Source organism: Cephus cinctus, unplaced genomic scaffold, assembly GCF_000341935.2.
Source record: "Cephus cinctus unplaced genomic scaffold, Ccin1 Ccin1_scaffold0029, whole genome shotgun sequence".
NCBI lineage: Eukaryota > Metazoa > Arthropoda > Insecta > Hymenoptera > Cephidae > Cephus > Cephus cinctus.
Genome location: NW_014332776.1, coordinates 252996 through 259963, shown reverse-complemented (window position 1 = coordinate 259963; position 6968 = coordinate 252996). Strand labels below are relative to the sequence as shown.

Sequence of the window (6968 nt, the reverse complement as noted above, 5' to 3'; positions counted from 1 at the left end):
AAAAAAAAAAAAAAAAAAAAAAAAAAGAGTTGCTCATCGGTAGCAGGAAGAATAAATCACGATAAAAGAGAAAAATAAAACGCGAAGACTCGAGAAGTGGAGGGGATTTGGTGGGGCCCCCTTCGATAACTCGAAGCGATAAAGCTACGGCCCTGAGGACTTACTGTATTAGTTACTATAACTGTATATATATCCATATGAATTTCCGAAACTCTCAAGAATCTTCAAAGTTACACGTCAAAGTCGTCCCCACCCTCGTGCATACACCCCCCTATAAATTCTTGGATTTAATATTTTCATGGCGCCCTCGGGCATCCGCATGCTGTACAATAGGGGTACCAGGGGCGTACACACGGACGCGGATACAAAACAGACTCAGTGGAGACAAACTTTGTGATTTAGATAGTTCATGACTATGCGAAGAACTTTTTCACCGAAACAAGTAACGCGTAGGTGTTATAGATACTATAGTCTTCTACAACGTGAATTATACGGCTGGTTTCTTTGGGGACAAGTGAACTGCTTTGTGGAGAAAGAAAAAAGACGCCGAGCTGTTCTATTATCATAGAAACAAGCCAGCAATGTATTCTACGCATTCAGAATACACGATTAACCAATCCTATGCATTTTGGGTAGCCTGGAAGTAATTTGGATCAACCCCCTGTCGAAGTATCCCTGGAAATGAAAATTGTCATGTAAAAAGAAAAAGGACCAAAATCACGTGTTCTAACGTTAGACAGGAATTATTAAGTCCCCTTGTATATTATTGATACAACCACTTCCTACAAACGAAATCCATACCTCGTACGTGTCGTCCGTGTTTTTATGCTTTTCCATAACCGGTCGACAGTTTCAATCTGATATTCTTGCCGGACACTGAGAAACTAGACACGAGTCCTTTCGACGTGCCTTTAAGGTCAATGACAGAATAAACATTATTTTAGGCTTGATCACTCATTTAGGTAGTAGCGAACCGAACCAGAATGAAGGCCAATTTACCTAGTCTGGCGCCTTTACCGAACCGTAATATACTACTAGTAGTAAGTTGCTCCGTTTTGAGTCAATGCTCGTGCACTTTATCCCGGGATCGGGTCATGCCTCTAATTACCGTAGTCGAGGACGGGGAAGACTTTACCACCACCTGAGATTTTGTAAGATTCATGTGTTCCTTTTCGAAATATAATAATTATATTTTGCTTTCCTTGATTTCGAGGTTCATGATCCGTCAAAGGTTGACGTAGCATGAATAAAGAGAGTAGAGATCGGAGTTGGAGAGAGCAAAAATACGTAAACGAATTGAATAAGTAGATGAAGAGAATTCATTATAAAAGCAAATTAACCATAAAAAAAGCAAAACTGAAAAACTTATTTAATTAGTAGAGCAGCAAGGAATAAGAGTAAAACTGAACAACTAGGTTGGACGTTCGTTAGCAGAGGTGAATTTTTAGGGTAGGATTGAGAATTTTTACTATTGCTCCATCCGAGGGAAACGTCTAGCAAAAAGGGTACAAGGAAGTCAAGTGTCAGTAGTATTTGAAATTTCGGCAGGACACTTGGCAGAGGGGTGAAGGATTTTCTGGGTCAGTATTGAAAAATCAGGAATGTCCACTCTGGATTCACACGCCGACGGTCAGGCCTATTGCCCAAGTATATTTTTTATACATGTACCCCCCTGAAAGGTTCATCTCCCTTTTGCTGAACCCATATGCGAGATAGCCGCTTCCAAGGGCCACTATGCGATGGATACCCGCTGATTAGCCTTCGATGGTTATCGACCGTGAACGGGAAACCTGGCTTATCACGCGGACCTGAAAGATCATTTAGTCTTTTTAGTAAAGTTACATTATTCCGCTAAGGGTAGTATGCACAGTACACAAGGTTCGAACGTAACTCATGGGAATAACATTGCTAGTACCCTAGTACCTAATAATGTATTTACCTCAATCCTGCATCCGGTACCCATCATGCACCAGCCAAGTACCCAACAATCATCCGTACTTGGATTGCTAGTTGAATTGCCATAGGGATGCGATTCCGTGGCGTCTCGTCCGGAGGCGGATCCGGTGTCGTGTCACGTTCATGCCAGCTTTGCGACTCCGAAGGCACGCCATCGTTCCACGTTCGTTGCGTGTTTCGCCGCTGGATTTTTCAGATGAGGTCGAGAGAGGCGTCTGTAAAAATCGCCTACGTTCATCCATCCCGTAACACGGGACACTGGCTTGGCTTCGGTTTAGCTTGGAGGTTACGGTACGTGCGGCTACGGAACGACTCGGGCGGCTATATCCAAATGTCAAAATGCTGGGGAATAATACGGTACGGTAATGGGCCGATGCTTTCGATGTCATCTGAAAGGTCTCGTATCGGTCGCAACGTTTATACCTGGACGAACATGCTTACGGGTCTTAATCCACTCTGAAGCACTGTGAGACACAGGAGCCGTGTGTGAACCGAATGTGATTCGATGTGACGGAAAAAAGATACTGATAAAAAAAAATGTATGGTTTTAAGGGTGAGGTCATTTTTTTTTTTCAAGCTTTAAGGGGTACGAGTGTCACCGGGTAGAACTGGTACGTGGTTGTTGAATCATCTCTAGGTTGCCGGCTATATATAGGTATAGCCGTGTGTAACTGTGAGGTATATGCTTCCTGTGTAATTTGTGACGTTGCGAGCTTCGCTTCTGATTGGTGCGCTTGGAAAGCTTCTCAATGCTCTCCATTGTTGTAGAGTTCTGCGTATATGTGAATCATCCAGAAATAGAGCCCTTAGAGATCAACGCCGCTTGGGAATCTCTCTGCCCTACAGACAGTGTGACGCTGCGCGCAAGCTCGAAATAAACTTTGCCGTGGTGCGTTATGCGTATCTTTGCAATGAGTCAACGCGACTGGCGCGGCACAGGTGCTGGGCTCACGGATCGAAGCGTATGCGGAGCTCATTCAATTTTACATATTTTGTACATTTTCGGGAAACTCCTGCTTGCCAATTTCTAAGGGATTGTCTTTGCCTTTGATTAATCAACTTGATCGATCGAAATTATTGCACGTACAGGCACTATAAAATTTATACAAACACAATGGGATTGAACGTTGTTTTTTTTTTTTATTTATGAATTTTTTATATCGGTACTTGCTGTATGATATATATTTTTTTTCAAAAAGACAAACATCTTGAATTTTTTCTATAGACTAGTTCTTGCGCTATACCGTATATAAGAATTTTGCAATTTTTGACATGGGTACACACATTTTTTGAAAAAAGACGATAACGGATATGATGCTGATAATAACACGATTATTAGAATGGTTGGAAAATTATCGGCAGATGGTCCTGCGGTCCAGTCGCTTCCGGGCAATTTCAAGCATCCTTGCAGATATCGGAAATGATCGAGATCGTGATCTTCGCTTTAGATATAAAAATCTGCGATTTTTTGCCTATGATGATTCAGGTTGTTGATCAACAAAATTTTTTTATATACGCACTCTGCTCTTGATTCTTGTAGGAATTTTTTTATTTATTAATTTGTTTTCGAATGAGACCAGACATAGGGACCGAAGGGGGTCATTAACGTGCGAGTAACCGGTGACGATGCAAAACGCATCGTTCGCACGTTAAACCATGCAGGGATTTATCGGTCCGACAGGACGTGCATATAGTGTCGCGCTTTTATTAACGTGCACGCTGAAAGACGCTTTTAATCGAGTCTATTGTACCTCGCGGACAAACGCCGTAAGAGTTCCTTGAAATAAAACATGGCGCCGGGTCCACGAGCTGAACGGCGCGAAGAGCGAACAATGGCCTGTAACAAAACCAACAATGACTACAATAGCTCGAGGTGGAGAGGGAAGTTTGTCTACCGGTAGAAGTGGCCCTTGCACTCGAATTAAGTCCAAATTTGGCTGTATTCAAAATGGAACTATAGGGCCGCCCTTATAACCGTACAATACACAGTACCTATATTACACATACGTGTATAAGACACTATGGAGTGCATATACGAGAAAAGCAAGAAATACTTGCATTATCAATAAATTAATCTTTAAAGCACCTAGAGATCGATCTTACTTCGAAAAAAGAATAGTAATTTCTAAAATTTATAAATAATTAAATAAACATAAAAAAAAATTGTAACAATTTTCTGTAAGACCAAAAAAGTCATATAATTTTCTCGTTGAAACGATAAAATTCGAAAATTATGAAAAGTGACTTTTTTTTTTTTTAAATGATGACAAGATTACGTAAAAGTGACTGTAATATTTGTCCCATGTATTTTTCATGAAAGTTTATCGTTAACCGTTTATCTCCAAATTTATTTATTCCGATAAGCACGTCTGTCTCAGCAGTGACTTACGAACACCTAATGCTTTTGAATATCAGTAATTTGTTGACGCTTTTGGCATATGGAATCTGCACCTGCTTCCGATGACTGTTTGACTTGAGTATGTAAAATGGCAATGGCATAAGCGTTATGCTTTTATGTAAACGATAGGAGGGCCGTTATTACTGACTATCGGTATGGCATAGAAGGTTGCTTATGTGCGACTGGTGACTCAGCAAAGGAATGCTGCACGCGCGCCCTGCCTTGATTGCCTATCAGACTCCACTGCCTTGCTGTTCTATAAATAATACGACACACGTATCTAACGCGAGCAGTACCTATATCATACGCGAGTACCTGTATGGCAAAAGGACACTACTCGTCTTTAAATATATATAAATTAGATCCAAGTCAAGAGCGAAAATCGACTTTTAGATAGACGCTCGTCTAGCATCCAATAAAGCATGACGAACGACGACAAAGGTATGAGAAAAAAATGTTTAATTCCCACAATTATACATAGTTATACCGCACCGTATACTTAACCACTGTGCAGGGTGGTTGGGTAACGGGAAAGTGCAGTGAAGGAAATTTTTTGTTTAATTAATCAAATTTACGTTTATGATATATATTTTTTATTATTTAAAAATTATAGTAATTTTCAGCGATTATAATGCTTATGTTACTATGTATATTCTCTACGTTGAATTTCTTAGCTACGTTTCTGCATAGGTATCGTAAAGGAGCCACAGTACTATCAGCTTCTTCGTATCAACGGCAGGGTATAAACAGCGAGAAGCAATGCCGATAGCCACTCAAGGGAGCACTGCGACATGGGCCATGCTCGCAATAAGACATAACAGCCAAGAGTCAAATGGCGTCCCACAATAACAGGCCGATACGGACCTCTTCGTATGTTCCTATCTGCATATAAACCTCGCGTAATGCCTTTGCATACTGCGAAATCCACTCACGCCTACTGTACCGATGATACCCGACCTGACACGAGCACTTGGGATTCGCAATATTACCAGTGATAGGTACCAGTTACTGGTCAGCCAATAGAGATTCGCTTCTATCCAGATGTCGTGGCTAGAATTTTTTTTTTTTTTTTTTTCTCTCAAAAACTATCCTACCTTTATTTCGTTATACGTATTCCGTCCGCGTTATTTGCAGGCTTTAGGGTGAAACATTTGAATTTATGTATACGATTATTTTTCGTATTCAATGCGCGGGACGTCATTTGTCTTCACAGTGCGATTAAAGTGTCAAAAATTAATTGGCAATATTTACGGTGGGCTTTTGGATTTTGATATTAAATTTTTATTTTTATAATTTTGCAAATTTTTTTTTATTTCCTCAAGTCCTGCTTTCAGGATCCAGGGTGATACTTGATAGGAATCTTGATGGTCCATACCATAAATCATTGCAGCTGATGCTGCTCGCTTATCTTCCTCGTTATATCTATACCGAAGTGCAGTGGTTTTGCAAGTGAGTTCGTATACTATCTGAGTGTATAAGCTATGGTGTCCATGATGTTTATGGTGTTCGTGGTGTCGGTATGGGGACGTCGAAAAATCGTCCAACGAGAAACGAGCCTTGTCGTATGTCGCCAGGTTAACGGCGAGAGGAGGAAGAGCGTGACAATTGGTACGACAAAATTTTACAGATGAGAATTTCAGCGTTGGACGTTATTTGATTGCAATTTATTACATCTGAATTCGAACGCACGTGGGAGAAATGAAAATTCAATTGGCATATTTCATTGATAATCATAACGATCGTCCAATAGAATTATGACGTGAGACCCTGTATTAAATGAAGATTAATAAATTATAATAATAAATATATATTTTGAAATTGACTGTACTTTAATATAACAATTAAATAATCACGTAATTGCGATACTTACAAAAAAATTCGATAGTCATCTCCAAAATTAAATTTGCATATGTATATCAATGTACTATAGCTGTGCAAAAAATATATTTGACTAATTACATACACTGTACGGTAACGATAAAATTAATCCGTCTGAAGGTTAATACAAATTTCGTTTACTGCTAGTTACGCAAAAATCACGGATTATAATTAAATGTATTTATAATAACATTAACGCAAGTCGACCTTAATCAAGAATTTGCATGCGAATAGATAGTTGACGACTTATCATAATTATCATTGCGTGCCACGTATATTCGAATTTTTTACATTCGAAATACCAAACGATTTACTTTCTCGAAAAAAGTTATTTAATCGCCTCAACTATTTCATACTTTTTACCCCCCCCCACTCCTCCTCTTCCTCCTCCTCCAATAAGCATGCAGCCTGCCAATTTCTCTTCGCAACAATTTAGCCAAAGTAGCATCGCGTGCTAACTCGATTTATCAACCTTCACTTTCTTATGGCGAATCACAGCATCAAACGCCGCATATATGTACATACGTGTTCCGAGAACATATACCAATAGAAACCATAAAACGACGAGGCGTCAAAACTATGCGGAACAATTTTCAAAATTGATTACCCAAATTTGACGTTAGTCGTTACGTAAGCGTTTATAATGCTTGCCGATATATATAAAAATATATGACACGCAATACATTTCAATTTGATATATTACAATCATTTTCAAAAAAAAAAAAAAAAAAAAAAA

At 39.5% G+C, this 6968-nt stretch overlaps 1 protein-coding gene across 16 annotated transcripts in view; it reads left to right on the top strand.

The window, feature by feature from the left end:
• Positions 1–6968, top strand: part of LOC107267543 — a 148842-nt gene that overhangs the window by 39590 nt on the left and 102284 nt on the right. The window lies entirely within an intron of this gene.